The sequence below is a fragment of the Sceloporus occidentalis genome, unplaced genomic scaffold, assembly GCF_023333645.1.
Source record: "Sceloporus occidentalis isolate IW3139 unplaced genomic scaffold, rSceOcc1.0.p SCAF_9, whole genome shotgun sequence".
Lineage (NCBI taxonomy): Eukaryota > Metazoa > Chordata > Lepidosauria > Squamata > Phrynosomatidae > Sceloporus > Sceloporus occidentalis.
This window is the reverse complement of record NW_028316989.1, coordinates 7,145,478-7,165,186: the sequence shown is the minus strand read 5'-3', so window position 1 is coordinate 7,165,186 and position 19,709 is coordinate 7,145,478.

The window sequence follows — 19,709 nt, the reverse complement described above, 5'->3', positions numbered from 1 at the left end:
AGGTGTATCTGTGTGTGTCATGAATATCATCACATTCTAGAACAGGGCTGGGGAAGCCTGTGGCTTGCCAGATATTACTAGAAAAGAGTCCCCATCATCCCTCATCATTGAGCAAGCGAGCTCTGCTTGGTGGGAACTGTTGTTTAACAACATCTGGAGGGTGCTCAACCTTGATATATCCGCCATATTTTAAATCCTGAATTCATCATGAACACACAATGTGAATAGAGTGATGCCCCAGAGGGCATTATTGAGCCCCACTTCTTGCAGTGGAAAGATGGTATACCAACCATCAGGCACAAGATAACTTTATTTGTATCCCATCTCATCATCCAGTTTCATTCTCCTTGGCCAAATATAGGGGAATCCATTCTTCTTTCATGGTCTGGTGTGCTCCACTGGCTCTCTCTCTCTTGCTCTCTCTCACTGTATGTTGGATGTCATTCAAGGAATGGGGTGGAGAACAAGGCTCTGTTATGTGTAACCTATCTGTCAAGCAGATTGGATGAGGTTGAGTTGTTGGTATTACCATGACTGTGTGTAAAATGGGTTGGCTTTGCCCAGTTGCTGTTGGCTAGCAAATGCTTTTACTCCCTTCAGGAATAAGATGGCAGTAGGAGCACTATTTCAGTGTGAGCCTGGGCATTGCACCTTTTCCCTGGGATACCATCTGTCAACAGGTTAGGGGTTATGGAACAGGAGGATTCAGCTTAGGCCATGTTGAACATTTTAATATTTCATATCTGCCTGCCTCCCACCCCCCTCCATGCCAACCTACCCCCGGCTATCCTTTTGATCCGACTGGTATATCAAACACACATAGTGACTTGGCAATAGACAGGTATGCTTTGGAAGGAGACGCAGATAGATAGCAACCCATCAGTCCACAGGCTACTTGCTATCAAGTCAGATGACTGGTCTTATTTCCCTCAAGTATTATCTTGGTTTATATCGAGTGGCAGTCCAAGGTTACTAATGAGGGTTTAGCATACCTGGAGATGCCACAGATCAAACGGGATTTTCTACTTCCAAAGCATATACTTTATCACTGAACTACACTCCTTTCTTGCTCTCCCATTTTTAAGATGTTCCAGTAGATCTCCTGTATGTTACAGATTGGATTGCTGTCCTGTTTAAAATTCCAAAGAAAAGAAATCACAATTTTAAAGGCAGATGTAATGCTTCTTTTTATTGTATTTATATTTTTAAAAAGCTGAGCAGGGAGCCATGGCCTTAATTCAGGCTTGTGGCTACTTAGAGTTGCAGCCTTAAACTCAGGGACTACTTTGTGTAGCATTTTTAATTTGAAGTCTTGGTTTACAATAACCCTTGTGAAGTAGGCCATATTTGCATCTCCTCCAGAAAGCACCTTAGGCCAAGCACAAGAATTGCGCTGTACTGCTGTTATTTCACTTTGACTGCCATGGTTTCATCCTATGGGATCCTGGATTTGTAGTTTGCTGCCTTCAAGCACTATCCTCGTATAGTATGAATGAGCCCTGTGTCTTCTTACAGTGGTGGCATCTTTGCCAATGAGAAAGCTAACTGCATTTGCCAATGAGAAGGCCACATGCATAGTTTGGACCAATTTCAGCTGTATTGGTGAGATTCCACTTCTTTAGCTTAAACCGCATGCAACCAGTTATTCCTTGTTTAAAGAATGGCAACAATGCCATTCATTTTTGCAGCTGTGCAGCCAGTATAATTTGTGAAGCAAACCAGTTAAGGACACAAGAAAAGTCCCGCAGGATGAAACCGAAGGTTGATGTAATTCAGCATCCTCCTTTTCACGATAGCCAACCAGAAACCTCCAGGAAACCTAAAAGCAGGTAGAGAGGTACAATTTCTGTAAATTCTGAAGCCATTGGAAGGGATGAATAATTTCCCTTTTTGTAATTGAGGGAATAACCATTTGAGGGACAGTTAAATATGTGTAATATTTATTTTCATACTTACAGCTTTCGTAACAGAAACTGCTTCATTCATAATTTAGTTAGCATAAATAAGTGCACCGTTTGGTTCATTTGTGAAATTTTAAAATGTTAAAAAAAAGCCTTCCATTTATAAAAGCCAAAATGTGAATATACGTTACGGGAATTGCCACACCCTGTGTTACTGAAGCACATATATTGTATATTTGCCATCTAAGAAGCAGTGAAAAATGAAAACAGAAACCACAGATTTTTTTTTTGGGGGGGGGGGGCTTGTTTTTTAATAAAGTGTAAAATGTGGATAGAAGCAGTCACAATCTGTGCCAATGAATACCAGGTGCTGTAGGCTATATTTCAGAGGAAGGAGCTGGCAAAACCACCTCTGAGTATACCTTGCCTAAGAAAACCCTACAAAATGCATGCGGTTGCCATAAGTCACAAGGTGACTAGAGGACACACACACACATGCACACACTCATGTTGATATAAAGTTTAATTCAATGTTGAAAATATTGAATTCTTTAACAGTGTCTTATCACAAGCAATGAAGCCCCCTCCATCCCCCATATGCTGCTCTCATGGAGTTGGCAGTATACACTAGGTACCGAAATGTTGTATATGTCTACAAGTATGTACAGGCATTTTTATTGTTCTGCAATACAGTAAACTGTCTTCCAGAGATATCTTCATACTACAGTTCCTGACATGTTAAGCAGTAAAATTTTGTATTTGAAAACATTTCACTAATTGCAAAGAGAGAGATTGAGAGAGAGAGAGAGACTCTCCATTGTTTCCAATGGAAAAATTGAAAAATTGTCTTGGGAGAGAAAGAAAAACTTCTATCTATCTATCTATCTATCTATCTATCTATCTATCTATCTATTCTGAGGCATGATTCTTCTGTTCCTGTAGCTAGCAGTAGCCATTGAAACTAAATCAAAGACATAAATGGAGCTAAGATATCTCTCCAAATGCTTGAACATTTTAGGGTTAAATTCCTTGGCTTCCTTCTGACCTAGAGCCTGGATTTAAGCTGAAATCAAATATTCTTTTTCTTTTTCCGAAAGAGTCATAAGGTCCTTCTCTTGTGGTAGCTTTGAATGGCAGCTCAAGGGGAATCCGCTTGGAAGTATATTTTTATTTCCGTGTAAGATCAATTGTTTTTGAGTCACAGAAGAACAAACATTAAAAGCTATTTGGTTGTTTCACTTTTCATCATACTCTTATGAAATGGAAAGGGACGAGTCGACAAAAATCAACTGTGTGTGTATGTACTTAAACTGGAAAGCCTTCATAAGAAGTGAGTGCTCTAATCTTTTCATGTGGACCCATTGTTCAGACAATTGTCAGACAAACAGAACTAACTAGAAAAAGACAGCAGGCAAGAATGTCTTTTACTTTTCCTTAAATCTCTCAGCAAAAAATCTTTTCCCCCCCTCCATTTCCAAATCATGCCTCTTGTGTCAATGCAGGTAAAATCTTGGCTCCGTTCAGAAATGCAGGTCATTGGGAAGAGTTAAGAGGACTGAGGTGCAGAGAGAATCTGTTGTCCCTTTTCCTGCTAGGCTGTCTTTCTGCTTGGGATTTTGGGGTACCTGGATTTTGACTGCTATAAATGACTTCTGCAATTGTACTATTTTGGTTCCTATATGATCATCATCATCATCATCATCATCATCATCATCGATATATAGATGACAAATAAGTTTAAAAAATACCTTATTACATTTGCTTAAAAAAAAAATACTGGAATGCTTTGGGAATCTGCCTTTCTTGTCCTTAATGTAACATCCAGGAGAGGGAGTTGCTTTCATCAGCTGTGCTTGAACATGTTGCTAAAGAAGTAACATTCCCACTTTAGATAAGATTCTGGAAGGTCAAATGGTGGCCTCTCTGGTTGCCACTTTTTTTCCTCTCCCTTCAAAAGCCATATCTGTGTATTGTGGATATTTTCCTCCATGGATGTCATTTCTGTATGTATAGACGCACATGCTTTATTAAAGGGATTGGGGACCTTTGGCTCTCCAGGCATTTTGGATGATAATTCTTGCAGTATGTTACCTTTGGTCATGCTTGCTGAGGTTTCTGAGTTGATGTCTGAGTGCAGGGAGAGCAGCTGTAAAGCTATGAGTGGATTCACCATTCCCACAACAGTGGGACCACCATCCACCTCTGGTTCATGTGCTGTGAAGCTAAAGCTTCCACTGATTGGCTTTCTAAGAGATTTCATAGTAAATAGTTCTCTACATAAGAACCATACTGTGACACAGCTTTCAGAGAAGGTGATGCCCATGATATTTCTTCCTCTTTGAGTTCCAAGACTAGAAACCTATTGAGTTTTCTTGCCTCTTCTCTTTGCACTGAGTACTGTTGCTAAAGCTTCTTGTTTTCCTTTGGAGCTGCAGCTGATCTGTCATTTCAAAATTACTTTCATGGTGGCTGAGTAGAGATGAAACCCTTCCTTTGTCATTTTTTTGAAGGGGAAGATGTCAGGATTCGGAACACGACTTTTTGAAAGTCATTGGCTGTGATTATACTTCTAGGATCCAAAAAGTGGTTGGTTATGTTTCCAACTCTTTGCTTGAATATTTCTTGGAAATACCAGTTGCCTCTCACTTACATTTTAAAATGTGTAAATTCTATAAACTACTGGTATTTTATCACATGAGTTTGTTCTCTCATTAAAATAGTGTTGTTTTTCAAAATGCCATGCAAGCAGGATTTCTCTCTTCCCTAGTGCACCTTCAGAACATTTCCAGCCTTTCCATTATAGCCATTGCTCCTGCTAACAATTTATCACACACAGCATTTGGGACTGTCCATCCACTACCTCCTCCAAGATATTTTCCTAGCTTGGCAGACACACAAACACAGAGATGTCCCCATCCCAGACAATAAAACAGTCTTACATTTTAAATGGCCTTGTTTTCCTTGGGAGGCCTAATTCAGGATAGACTTGGTTCATCTCTGGCAGATAAAAGCCAGCAGCTAAAGTAGCAATTAATCTGCCAGCGATTATTCAAATCTGAAATCTAACAACAAGAACAACAGAATGGTGTTGGAACACATCTACTTTGTTAACTGAGACATATTTGTACAAGTCAGAGCTTGGAAAAACTAGCTGCAAATAATTCACTCCTTGAAATTAATTGCCTTTTCCAATAACAAATATATCACTACATTACAGCTATAACATAATGAGAAATAACTTTGTTAACTTCATATATATATATATATATATATATATATTATCCAAAATGCAAGCCTTGATTTTATCATTTTATATAAGGGACACCATTTTCATGTGCCACTGCTTATGATGAGACTTTAGCATTCATGTATATTGGTATCCACGGGGGAACCTGGAACCAAACCTCAGCGGATACCAAGGGCCCACTGTACTTCCTTACCAGAAACCTTGATCCCAGAAGCAGAAATAATGCAAAGAACTAGGATAAGCTTCTACACCAGAAAAGAGAAGAGCAATTCAACTTGTTTCATTGAACTTTTATTTGAAACTAACTATACACACATGTTAAATGAAACAACCATTCATGTTCACTAAGGGATTGTGGAGGCTAAAAAAGACTGGTAAATGGGAGATTGGTGGCTCAGTTATCTTCCTCTGAGACATGCCTGTTGAGCCCTGAGATTTATGATTATAATCTTTGACTATTCTTGCTATTGATGCATTAATAATCTTTTACAGAACATTTTTGCTCCAAAGTTTGCAGAACAACAGGTCCTATGAGTTATCAGAATCAAGGCTTGTGTATGTACCTTATAACTTAGAGTAGAAATGAAACTGAGCTACAGGGGAAAAAAACACTTTCTTATGTTGAGCAAGTGATGCATGAAGAAAAAGCAAATTTGGGTCACTCTACTCATTATACTGAGTCAACCTGGGTCTGCTGCCAGGTTTTGCATACAGAATACAGCTGCAGCCTATCATACACTTAAAAATATAAGGAACCAGTGTGGCATGCTGTCGTGGCTTAGAGTATTGACTTGGATAAAAGACTTGTGTTCAAATGCTTACCTAGTTGTGAAATCCATTGAGCAACCTTGAGCAAATCACATTTTTCTTGCCTATCCTACCTCACAAGGTTGTTGTGAGGATTTTGTTAACGTATACAGTTGTATTATTTAAAGAAATAGTGACTGGAATCCAGCGTCAGAAGATGTATATGTGGCACAGGTATGTCTACATAACTACATCTCCCAGTGCTATCCCCCTAGAACCCACCACAGCCATTTCCATGTTGTTGAAGACTGCAGGTAGTCAGTGGAGAAACAGACAGTTATTTTTCCTACAGCTTCATGTGAAAGTTATAGGAAGTCTCTCTAAATGATGTCCTTCCAGTAGACCTGTCTCTACTGACCACCACTACCCCACTCTCCAATGACTCAGGGCAAAGGCTGTGTTGCAAGGGCTTAAACAGTAGGTTCTGGGCTGGGTTTTGGTCAGTTGAGCAGTTAGTAAAGACTTTTGACATCTGCAACTACCATAAAAAGTGAATTGCAGTGGCATAGCCCAGACTAAAACCACAATAACTGGACAAAGACAATCCCAAATGGTACCTTACTATAGTGCTCAAAGAAATTGCCTATGAATGTGATAAGCAGGTAATGTCTTCTAGTTGTTGAGGCCCTGCATAGATTTGGATAGAGCCTTCAAGAGTCAAACATTGCGAACTTTGCTGAAGGTTGTAGGTCATGGACCAACCTTGTGTAGGTCTATGTTTGCTCTACACCTGGATGGGCAACAGCCCTGGAACCAACAGCTACATACTAAGCAGATTACCAGTGTTAAGCAAAACCAGGTAGAAGGCTGATATGGGCCCTCTTGTTCATTTCTGAGTGATTGACAGCATACTGTGAAGGGGTAGGTCTCTGCAAGGTCGACAGAGCAGGAAACCCCTACAAAGCTGTGGGCTGCAGTTGTGTGGTTGTGAAAGACTATGGCAAAGAATCTATTCTTTTAACAACAGGAACAGCAAAAAGTCACACACACCCCTCCAAAAAAAGGCAAGTCCTACAGCAGCTATTGTGATGAGAGGAGGAAAAGCAACTTTGGAGGCACAACCAAGAATGGGGTTTGCTGTGATTGTAAGCTCCATTTCTGGTACTGAAAAATTGTTTCTGAGTTGAGCATGTGCGCTTGTTCCTTAAATCTTGAGTCTATCCTGCTCCCATGCCACTACCAATTGTTCCCCACTCTAAGCGGAAAAACAAATCAGATACCAGAGGTCTGACGTCTGCTCACCTCTCATGAAGCGAGCACACCTTTACTTAGACATCAGGTTAAACTTCATACTGGAATATCCAGAGCAGCTGCCACACGAATCATGTGAGAAGGATATTGGCAGTCATCTAGTTCAACCTCTTTGCTCAACAAGATGTCCAAAGATACGGCATCCCCAGCAGGTGAGTGCCCTAGCATGCAGATTTATCTCTACCCCATTGGACCCCATACCAACCATTTGTATGGCATTGGTGCTTCACACTATCACAGGTTGAGTCTCCCTTATCTAAAATGCTAGGGACCAGAATTGTTTTGGATTTTGGAGTTTTGGGGGGAGATTTTGGAATATTTGCATATAGCAATCGCATTTACATTTCTATGCCGCTTAATAGTGAACTCAGCACTCTCTAAGCAGTTTACAATATGTAAATACCACCAGTTAAATACAACCAGTTAAATGTCCAGTGAGATATCTTGGAGATGGGAACCAAGTCTAAACATGAAATTCAATTATGTTTCATATAAATCTTATACACATAGCCTGAAAGTAATTTTATGCACAATCTTTTTAAAGGTTTTGTGTATTGAAACAAAGTTTGTGTACACTGAACGATCAGAAAGCAAAGGTGTCACTATCTCAGCCGCTCACATGGACCATTCTGGAATATTTCAAATTTCAGAATTCCAGATAAGGTGACTCAGTCTTTACTGAGCCATTCATCTCTTCTCCATGCCATTTCCAACAGTATCAGCAAAACACTTTTTCCCCCTTCGGTCCTATGAGACAATTAATCCAAATGAAGACAGCAAGCACACCCAACTATGTAATGCATTTGTTACAAAACAGCCATTATATCTGGCAGGATCTCTGTTAGAGGAAACTACAGCGGTGGGAGTGTTTCTGGGTTAAGCAGATGTAACATTACTCTTTTTGATGGTCTCTCAAGTCCTATCCCTGGTGGATCATGGTGAGCTGCTTCTGGTTTTGAAGCCCACTATTTCCTGTTCAGTACCCCCAGAAAAGTTCCTTATTGTCATCTCTCTTTCTACATTGCAAGCAGGGGAACATGGGGGGGAAAGTGCTGCCAAGCATCATTTGCAGCCTGCCAAAGCTCTACAATTTTATCTGCTACAAAGCGATTGTGCCGCCAATGTATTAAAGAACTCTCTGTCGGATGCAAACCCTGGTTACTGCCGAATTCATCTTCTAATAAGGGCTTGGGGAGGCACTTTATAAATCATTCTGTCTTAACAACCTCCACTTGAGAGTTTTCAGTACAATTTGATTTCTTCCTGTCGTTTGATCATGGAGGGATATATATATATATATATATATATATATATATATATATATATATTGCATTTGGCTTAACTTAAGCATTCTGTGCCTTTGGATTTTCACTTATCTGGTGAGCATTAATTTGCTGGCAGCACTAAAGTGAGGAGAAACCTGTGGGCTTTGAAAAGTGGTCTTGAAAACAAAAGACCAACTATAAAGGCAAAGGAGATTCATCCAAGTCAGCTGTGGCTGCCAGTGGTCTTTCTTTACCCTGCGGGGGCAGTTGTTTGGATAACATAGAAGGGACGCAGCAGAAGTCTGTGTTCCAATTCTTATTGGCAGTGAGCTGCTGTTCCCTTTACTGCATAACAACAACTTTCCCAGTTCTAGCCCAGGACTGTGAAAGACCTTCAGCAGTTGACTCCCGGTTGACCCTGATCCCCATGCTCTCCCATGAATGACTGCAATAACACCAGCTGTCCATAACTCAAACTCTAACTGAGAAGGAAAAAGCACTGATTATCCAAATACAGTCATTAAAGGGGAAATGTGTTTTTAGGGCTGTCAGAGTGATTAATGAGGGTTAGCAAGCTTTGCAAATGCACTTGTTTAGTCTAACTGGCAGCCTCTATTTTCCTATTGATATATTGCAGCCTTTGCTCAGGACCCTGTGTGTGTGTGTAGTGTGTGTATGTATGTATGTACTTGCTTGCATGGAAACATGCATGCATGTGTGCTCCTCTGTACTAAGAGCAGGGAGAAAGAAGAATTAAAGCACTTCAGCATTTTTTATTACATTATTATTTTTAACCTCTTTCCGTTTAAACAGAAAATGTGCAAAGAATTTTTGTCCTAGAGGATCACACACAAAAGGCCAAAGGCTTTTTTGGCTCAACCTCAGCCCTGCGGCCCAGCCTTAACAAAGGCAACATTATACATCTGAATGTGGAAAATGAATTATTTGGGCCCTGGAACATGCAAGCTGATCTCTCAAGGTGCAAAATCCTTGCTCAGTCTCTCTGGTAATCCATCACGAAGGAAAGCTGGCTGCAGAGGCCTGTGTCTATTTAGAATCTCCTGAATGAGAAAAGAACATCCAAGCGCATCCATAAGGGATGAATACAACTTTGCTCTTTTTAAGGAAGACTTTAACCCTCGCGGACTAGGATAAAACAGCTTTCAATGTGTGAGTTTGAAGGTATTTTCTGACTCCAATGAGAATGCCAATGTATTGCAGAATATAAAATGTTCCCTGTTCAAAGGAGTGTTTGCACATACAGAATCCAGTGTGTTACATCCCAAGGCAGTAAACAAGACTAAAATAAAGTAAAACAAAATGAGTTAAAATAAAGCATGCAAACAAAACATATATTTCTACTATGTATAATTTGGCATGGAAGGAAACTTCAATTTCTCCTCAGTATGGCTAATCGACTGTTAACCAAGGATGTCACTACTACTTACAGCTTCACTGCATCATGGTTTGCCAAATAAATAAATAAATAGATTTAATTTAATTTAAATAATCAAAACCCCAAAACAAAACAGAATGGAATAGTTTTCGTTCAGGTATGTTAGATCGGCTGGGCAAAATTCAGAAGATTTGATGGAACATTTTTTTTGTCCTGACTGGTTTTGTTTTGTTTTGTTTGAAAGTAAGAAAATGTACGTGACACATGGTTAGAATTTCATGACACTGGTTACAACTGTGTAGATGGCAATGTAGAAAGCCAAAATTTTAAGTTCACCAGCGTGTTGAGGTCTGCGACAAAACTTGGCTCTGGGGTAATATCTGATCTAGGAACTATCTGATTCTAGTACATGATGGTTACGAAGATTTTTGCCTATGCAAAAGTGGACAAATACAGCAAAGAAAAAGAGATTTTATAACAAGTAGTGGACAATATCTACCATGTAGAAACTTCTCTTTCATAGAACACAGCACCTGGAAACCTCTGAAATTCTTCTGGCGCCACCAAGATTGTACCATACCCTCCAACAGTCCTCAGGTAAAAACTGGGACACACATGATCAAACTACATGTGGCCAAGATGGCAAAAGTCATTAATGAGGAAGAACACACCAGTAAGAAGAAGGTGCAGCAGGTTGATTTTGCTTCAGTCTCCTGGAAAGGGCAACATATTGCACCTCTCGTTTCCTCTATTCCACTCCCCCATGGAGCTGAGTACAAATTGCTTTTGCACTATGAACTTAGTTGCAGCAATGGAATTAAGCTGGTGACAAAGGGGGAGCACGGGAAACGGATAGAAAAGTGGGATCTTTTAAAAATAGCTGAAAGGGGGGATGACAGAGGATTAAATCTGGAAAATGGGACAGTTGGAGGGTATGCTGCAAAGTTGCTCAGATGCAGGCATTCAGAAGACATATTTCCATTTCTTCCAAAGTCCTCCCCCACCCCTTGTCCCAACCTTCACCCCTCCAGTCTTTTTCATATATATTTATTCTCACAATAACCAACCTATGAGGTAAGTTATACTGCGAAATAATGACTAACAAAGTCAGCCAGTTAACATCTTTCAACCAAACCTGTCTCACAAGGTTGTCAAGATTGTGGGAGAATAGAGCGAAGAGCCATGTCTACTGAAGAGGTATGGAAAAATGGAGTAAGCAAAAATTTTATCCCAAGTTCCCTATTTCTTCTCTACATCAGATAGATCAGAGAAACCGGCATACAGCCATGGATCATTCATGCATCCATTTAGCACTGTTTGCTGATGGGAAGGGGCGCCACAGGTTTTCATACAGATCTTTCCCCCAGAAAACCAGAAGAAGGTCTTTTCCCCAAGAATTGAACCTAGTGCCATGTATGTGCTCTAATGCTGAAATTTGGCCCCTAATGCCCAAAGCCTTGAAGATAGCCTGCTTCTTTTATGTCATGTTTGTGGTCCTCCTCCTATGTGCATTAATCCAATGTGAAGGTGAAAGAAAAGCCCTTTTCCCACTGACTAAAATATTCATTCCTAATAGCCAGGATAGCAACACACTACAAATGATTTTCTGCAGGGCTTTGCTGACGTTAGCTTTTCAGACGGATCTATTGTTTAGTACCAGACGTTGTTTGATGACGATGATGTATGGGTAGCAGTTAGCGCTCTGTTTAATATCATGACAAATAATAGGAGAGGCATAATTCTCTTCTAGCTAAAGAATGTCTCATGGAAACATTTAGCAGACCACTTCATTTGGAAAGGATATTTCTTTAACTCGATTCACAATAACAGCCTTCCATAACCTCCGATATTTTTTTCTGGATTAGGTCACTCACAAAACAAGGCAAAGGAAGTATACCGGGATTCCTCTCGCACAGGGTGAAATGTTATTTTCTATAGATAATATAGAACTGTCATCACTAGTAGCCATGGATGACCTTATTTTCATTTTCAATTGCTATATGTAGCTGCCATTTAATTGGAAAAAGCCTGTCCTACAATAGTTTCTGAAGCACAATTATCAGAAGAGTCCTGACTGGTCCAGCATCTATTAGCTGCCACCCTGTTTATGTTTTATGCTCACATAAGATCCCTTACACATGACATTATACATTTTGGTCATAATGTAATGTCCACATTCAGTTCACAATTATGTAAGCAGAGTAGTACAATTGTTACTGTTGCAAAAGCAGTTGCACATTCTTAGCTGGTGATTAATTACTTATCAGTCCCTTTGCTATACCACTTCAGAAATGAGATAGAAAGCACGTTTGCAGATACTCCCATTGGTTGCACAGTGCTGGCATTTAACAGATGCATGGTATATGTAGCAGAACCATCACTTAACTATGTGCCGGTTTACACTACCTATGCACACTATTGGACCTCAACTTCTGTTTCCTGAAAAGGCCAAAAAGATGTCCCCGGAAAGCCCAAAAGTAGGACATAAAACCAGTAATCCCATGATTTTAGATCTCTAGAAATTTGACTTGGAAATCTGCTGCCCCTGAATTGGCCATGCTAAAGATACTGTAAAGAAAGTTCCTACAGTAGTGTAATAATTCAGTTCACGCATCTAAGACTATGCTTAAAGTGAAATGACTTAACAGTGAGTTTTCATGTGGACTTTTAACAAAGGTTTGTAATGTGTAGTGGTGGTGTAGTGGTTTGAGTACTGGATGGTGATTCTAGAGATCAGGGTTCAATTCTCCACTCACCCAGAGAAACCCATTGGGAGACCCTGGGTGAGACGCATACGCTCAGTCCTAGAAAACCTTGTGATAAAGCCATAAGTTAGATAAAATTGAAGGCACACAACAACGACAATAACAACTTCAACAACTTCAACTTCTAGTTGCCCACAGACCAAAATAGTGCCAATGTATAATGCATCCTGAATCTGGTGAATTGGTTTATTCTCTTTGCATGCTTTCTGACAAAAATGTCTATCAAAGAATTTCCTGATGACCAAGTTTGCCCCCTGGTAACACCCCCTATCTTTTCCCACTACATCTGCCTTTTCTTCTAGCTACAAAACAAAAAGAAAGCTCTTTGGAGGAAAGGACAGAGTAGCTGTAGAGTGACTTGTGTTTGGTCGCTCAAGAGGTTATCCGTTTGGAAACTCCCTAATTTAGGGAGAGCCTAAAAAGTTGTGTTGATGGAGGGAAAGGATGAGATGGTGCTCTTCCACTCCTTCCCTGGAGAGAAGCAAATTAGACTGGGATTTCAATTTCATCTCACCATTGATGGTGCATCAATGTTCTCCCTTCCAGCTGAGGATAGCAGGTGACTTTGGGGGGTCAAGAGAGGTCCCATAGCACATACAGCTCTATAGCAAAGAAGTACAATCTGCTGCCTGAACAGTTACCTCATTCTGCTTAATGGTAGGACAGGCCCTGCATAAGCTGTCTTCCCCCACTCCCCAGTATTGATGTTAATGCTTTAGCTTTGTTTCTGGTTTATTTCAGCTACGATGACATTTTCAGCTTGGAAACGTCGCTAGTCCCACCCCACAAATGGAAAGAAAATGAGAAAGGGATGGGAGCGGGGAGAAAGAAAGAGAGAAAATGTCTTCAGCATAAGTAAGATCCACATTTGCTAGCCACATGCTGATTTGTCGCAGGCGCAAGCTGAACTAGTGGTTTAAGCATCACTGGCAAAGCAGAAAGGAACCGCAAAAGCATTCTTCTCCTGGAATGGCTGGGCCCAGAGGGGAAGCAAAGGGAAGTATTTATCACTGCAGCACTTTGAAAAGTGAGTTGGGAAAAGTACCAGTCTCTGTAGGGTTTAAATCTTCTCCTAGGAACTGACTAGGCTACAGATTAGAACTGGGTTGTTTTGGAAGTGAATGCTCAGCAGGAGTTTTTTCATCTAAGAAAACACATTGTAGTTTTTATGCCATGCCATTAACGGTCTCCACAGAAGCAGTCTCTTCTTCAAATTGACCCTTGGTTGAATGGCGATAGTCTGAGGTCCCGCTGTAAGTTACAGATAATGGCTCTCCTTTTCTTTACAGGATAATTAGCACATCCCAGCTGTTCGTGGATTAATCTACTTTCAGGGAAATTGTAAAGCTGGAAGAAACCAAAATCCAGAGGCAAGCTTCCTGCCCAAATGGAAGGAGATTCATTCACCAACTTCTTTCACACATTAAACTAAGCAATCAAAAGCATGGTATTGTCACTGCTACAGAAGGGGGTCTTTCAGAGCAAATATAATCTGAAGAATCCAACCGCTCAGCCAAAGAATCCATGACTAGGGCAAGGTTTTAAGAAAAGTATTGGCAGTACATTACACTTTCTGGCAGGAGCAGGCAGAAAGCAGATCTAGATCTAATGGCAGATTTCTGGGTGATGTGCGGTTGATCGGCAAGGATTTCTGGCTCCTGGGTGTCATTTGGCCATTTTTGTTTCTTGCTATTGCTGTCAAGTTAATTTTATCATAAGATGACCCTATGAATGAGAGAACTCTAAGAGCCTCAGGCATCAACTGGCCTGCCCAGGTCTTGAAAACTCAGGGCCATGGCTTCCTTAACTCAATCCATCCACCTATAATTTGTTGTTGTTAACTGTCATCAAGTTCATTTTGACTTATGAGACCCTTTGACCCTTCAGGTCACCCTGTCACCAACAGCCCTCCTCAAGACTTAGAGACTCAGGGCTCTTGCTTCCTTGACTGTGTCTATCCATTTGAAATATAGTCTTCCTCTTTCCCTACTGCCTTCTACAGTTGACCATATCTCAGTCCATATCTCAGCCCTTTTTCTTTTGCCTCCCCTTTACCAGTTTTTAGATGACAGGCTCAGTGCTTCTACTTTCTGCTTTGATTCTCAGATTGCCCACCTAGCCAACAGGCAGACAAACACCTTGTTCACTTACTAGTTTCTTGCAATATACGCAAATGTGCATTGCATCTGACTTTGAAAGTAACCCAGAGGGTGTGCTGCTATGTCTTTCTTTTTCTTTAGAACATTACAACTTCAAAGAATACAGTGCGTGTCCCTTATTCAGAATGCTTTCAGTGCCAGAAGAACACTGAAGGGGACAGAACAGCTGCAGCAATTTATCTTATCTTATATTTAGTTAAAAGAACAGTCACCCTGTTCTCTCACCAGCAAAGGAAGCCAGCGAACCAAGGCCTTGTAAATGATAACTCCTATTTCCCTGCCCTGCTGAATAATCTGCATGACCTGCCTTTGTCAGACAGTACAGGTTACAGCGCCGAGAAACTTTTTTCCCCAGGCAAACAGACAGAATCTCATGAGCATCCCAGGTCCCAGTCCTCGCCCTCTTTTTTAGTCATGCTTGTCATTTGCATGGAAGTTTCAAATGTGTCCAGGTGCTTCATGTGTTTTATTTCATTGTAGTCCTTGTGTGTGTATGTGCCTTCAAGTCGCCCATCGAGTTATGGTGCCCCATTAATTTCATTGGGTTTTCTTAGACAAGGAATAAAAGGTGGTTTTGCCAGTTCCAACAACTTCATAAAGTAAACCAACATTACTGTCCCCTGAATCACAGGTGTAGAGAGTAAAGCTTGAGACTATAGCTTGCCTAAGGCCATGTGTGATTTCATGGTAGAGATCTGAAATGCAGTTTTTCTTATTTGCAGTTCAAAGTCTTAGCCAGGATGACACACAGCTCTGGGACTGGGCTGCTCAAGAACTGAGCCGCAAGCCAAAGAGGACTTGATTTTGACAACACTCACTTCTGTCACAAACTCAGTTACATGCCCATCAACAAGCCAGAAAAAACTGTGACATTACATAACTTGATCCTTGAGGGACAGAAAAAGTATGTGGGATGAATTTGGTGATTGGTGGGGACGCAAAATAGTTGGAATGAGAAGGATGACAGTCAGAAAAGCTTATGACTTGGATGGAGAAACTTACAAAGAGGACAGATGTGGATTCTGAAGAGTGAGACTACATGAAGGTGGACTTTGCATTGCATTAAGATTTATTTGTTTTATGGTTGTTAAATAAAATGAAACCCACTGTGTGCCCCTGGGCAAGTCACATGCTCTAAGCCTTAGGGAAAAGTGATGGCAAACCTCCTCTGAACAAAACTTGCCAAGAAAAGTCCATGATATGGTAGCCTTAGAGTCACCATGAGGGCAGTTAACAACAAATCATAGAATTGGAAGAGACCGCAAGGGTCATCCAGTCCAACCCTTGCATGCAGAAACTCTGAATCAAAGCATCCCCAACAGATGGTCATCCAGCCTCTGCTTAAAGACCTCCAAAGGAGAAGACTCCACCAGACTCCAAGGAAGTGTGTTCAACTTTCAAACAGACCTTAATGTCAGGAAGTTCCTCCTAATGTTGAGGTGGAAACTTTTCCTGTAGCTTGCATCCATTGTTCTGGATCCTACTCTCTGGAGCAGCAGAAAACAAGCTTGATCCATCCTCAATATGACATCCTTTCAAATATTTAAACAAGGCTATCATATCACCTCTTAACCTGGATTTTTATTGCTGCTGTTTCCACACTAGGTGAAGTGAACAAATGGCCTCAGGTGACATTTGCTGTGGGGTAGCAGTGGCAACTGCACAACTGTTCTTTTGGATTCCTGTGGCCATTCCTTTTTATTGAAAACTAAGGTGCATGTTTCATGACCTGTCCTGAACCTCCTAAAGTAGCTTCATTTTTGAATAATTTTTACTTCAATACTGAAACTGGGGAAGCAGGCTAGTTTAATCTGCTAATCTGGTTTCTTTAAAAACATCACAGTTTAACCAAAATTTCACTTTAGTCCCATGAAACTATGTACATGTAAATGCACTAAGGCTGTGCATGTGGTATTGTAATGTAAATGCATAATTTCAATTTTGCTAGTTGTATATATCACAACTGGCAAACTAGCCCAACTAGCCATTACATTCAGTGATATACACAAATTACAATTTATGAGCAACATTCATATAAAAAAACATTACCAAGGATTCTGTATGGTGTGGTAAATCAACTCACAGGAGGAAAATCAACTCATTTGAAATGTGGTGCTGGAGAAGAGTGCTAAGGATTCCATGGACAGCCAAATAGACAAACATATGGGTCCTGGAGCAGATCAAGCCTGAAATTTCCCTAGAAGACAAGTTGACAAAACTCAGGTTGTCATACTTTGGACACCTCATGAGAAGGCAGGAATGGTTGGGGAAAAACAATAATGCTAGGAAAGGTAGAGGGAAGTAGAAAGAGAGGAAGGCCGCATATGAGATAGATGGACTCTATTAAGAGAGATGACAAGTATGAGTTTGCAGGAGTTGGGCAGAGCAGTGGAAGACAGGGGTCTTCAAGATGTCTCATCCACAGGGTTGCCATGGGTCAAAATTGACACAAGGGCAGTTAACAACAAATGGAGTGGCATGGGAGGAAATCAATGGGGCAGGGGAAGTGACACAATGAGTTACTGCACCAGGTGATGCCAACCCTAGTGATGCCACTACCTGCACTGCCTATATGTACTCAGTCTGTACCACCAGATAACCAAGCTTGTACATGTTGTTTTTGGACCAGAATCCTCAGCCACCAGCCATTTCAGTTGAGGGTTCTCAGAGCTGTAGTCGTAATGGATCCAAAGGACATGGCATGAATACTGCAGAGACATATAGCCCTTTGAGGACCGGTCTGGTACCCTTTTGCTCTGCCTTGCACTCCATTTGAGACTTTGCCCTGTTTTTTCCTGCAGAAAAGATCGCTTCTTCAGCCTGGCGCTCTGTCCCTCCTCCTCCCGTTTCCATTTGTTTCAATGAACAGCCCTTTTATCTAGTCTGTAGGTACAAATGAAGCTGTCCAGTTTGATCAGGCCCTTGATATGACAGGTTGAGGGAGTCGGAGGCCCCTCAAACAGAGCAGCCTTGTCTGTCAGGGCCAGTCTGACACTCCCCATAATAGCCAGATTGATGAGGTTCTGAAAGTCGGGCCGGGGCATTTTCAAGCTCTATTTTGGGTGAAAACACTTCTTGAAAGATCTTGAAAGGAGCTGGCAGTTTAGTAGTTCGAATGATTAATGAGCGCTGGCTCCGCTGGGTAGATTTTGTCGGCCGTGCCAGCAGTGGCAATGGGCCTGTTCCAGCAAGCCAGAACATGTTGCTCCCTCTCTACCCACCCACCCACCCCCAAAAAATCCCAAATAACTGCTCTTATCCCTCTCCACCCCTATTCCACCCCACCCCTGTGTTTTCCCGGAAATGACACTAAGGCGACAGGCTCCACATATGGAACAAGTTAAATATAAATTACTGCTGAAAGAGGTCTTGCCATGCTGAGCTGAGTTAGTTAAAAAGATGTTTATGGATTCAGAAGAACATGGGCCTGCATAGGCAGAATGTATTTAAAGATGATAAATATGAATCGGTAAAGTCAAGTTTTTTCTCCCTCTAGGCACCAGTAGAAACCTACACAGTCCAGACCTCACTTAGATCTCCGAAACTGCAGCACCATAAATTTGGGGAGACAAGCTGGACGGAACTTGGCTCTTCTGTGTCTACCGCTTAGCAGGCTTAACTTTATTTATGGACTTCGGAGAAGGCAAACAAAAAGGATTTACCCGCAGATCCATCCCAGTGCCATCAATCCAAAGGTCTATTCAGTTCAGTAACCATCCGTCAGTGCCAATTCTAGGTTCTTTATTTTTCCACTTTTCCTAACTGTGGTTTGTCAATGGCCTGTGACTTCAGATATAACAGGATTAGGCCATGCTGTTAAACAACCATTGGCAGGCTCAGGTTCAGATATTAAAACAAACCGCTATTTTGCATTATATCTGAAGCCATAGACAAATATCTTTCCAGACACCCATTACGTCCAGTATTTAATAGATGAAAATAATACTACACTCATAAGTTATCTCATAATACACTCATAGCTATCTCTTACCCAAATCAGTGTTGGATTATTCATTATTGATAGCTCTTTTCCATCAAATATAGAGGATAACTGTAACATTCACTTTTCTATTCATGTGAGTGTTCTTTGATGGGCACCATGTGGGTATATGTATGTGTGAGATCTGCATCAGATTATAAATGTGTTTCCTTCATCCTGTCCATACCACTTCCCTTGTACTCATTTGTTAAACCCATTTTCTAGCTTGGCCGTTCCTTTCCTCATGTAGGTCAAATTTCACAGGGCAGAGCCTCAATCAGATTGGATGCTACACTTTCCACATCTAGTTCCCTGAAAAGCTCTGGGCCCTGGATATCTTCCTTGTCTTACATGCAGATTCTTGTCCCAAGTACAGATTCTGTGCTGATTTTTCTGTTTTACAGGGGAAAGCAATCCATATATAATTTGGTATTCATTTTTCAAATAGACATAAGCCACCATCGAACAAAGTCTGCTTACGGGGTTTTGTACATTTTCCAAGTGTGTGAATGTTCAAACATGTTCTTCTTTCATAGAACGCACTGTTGTTAATTGTTGTCAAGTCATATTCAACCGATGGTAATCCTGTCAATGAGAGACCTCCAAGTCACAATGTTCAAATCTTGCAGACTCTGAGGCATGGCTTCCTTGGTTGAATCTAGTCACCTGTAATACTGCATTTCCCTTTTCCTACTGCCTTCTACTTTCTCAAACATTATTGTCTTTTCTACATCATCAATCAAAACCAGTATTGTTTGAAATACAAATAACATTCCAGGCTAAACAATGGCAGAAAGATTTGTCTAAGTTTATTTGGCAAGGGAAGGAACTAAAATACAAAATATTTTTAAAATGCAAAATAAAGAGGGTGATTGAGTTTACCAGACCTGAAAATGTACTTTGCTTCATGTTGTTTGGTTTGGTTGAAAGACTGAACTG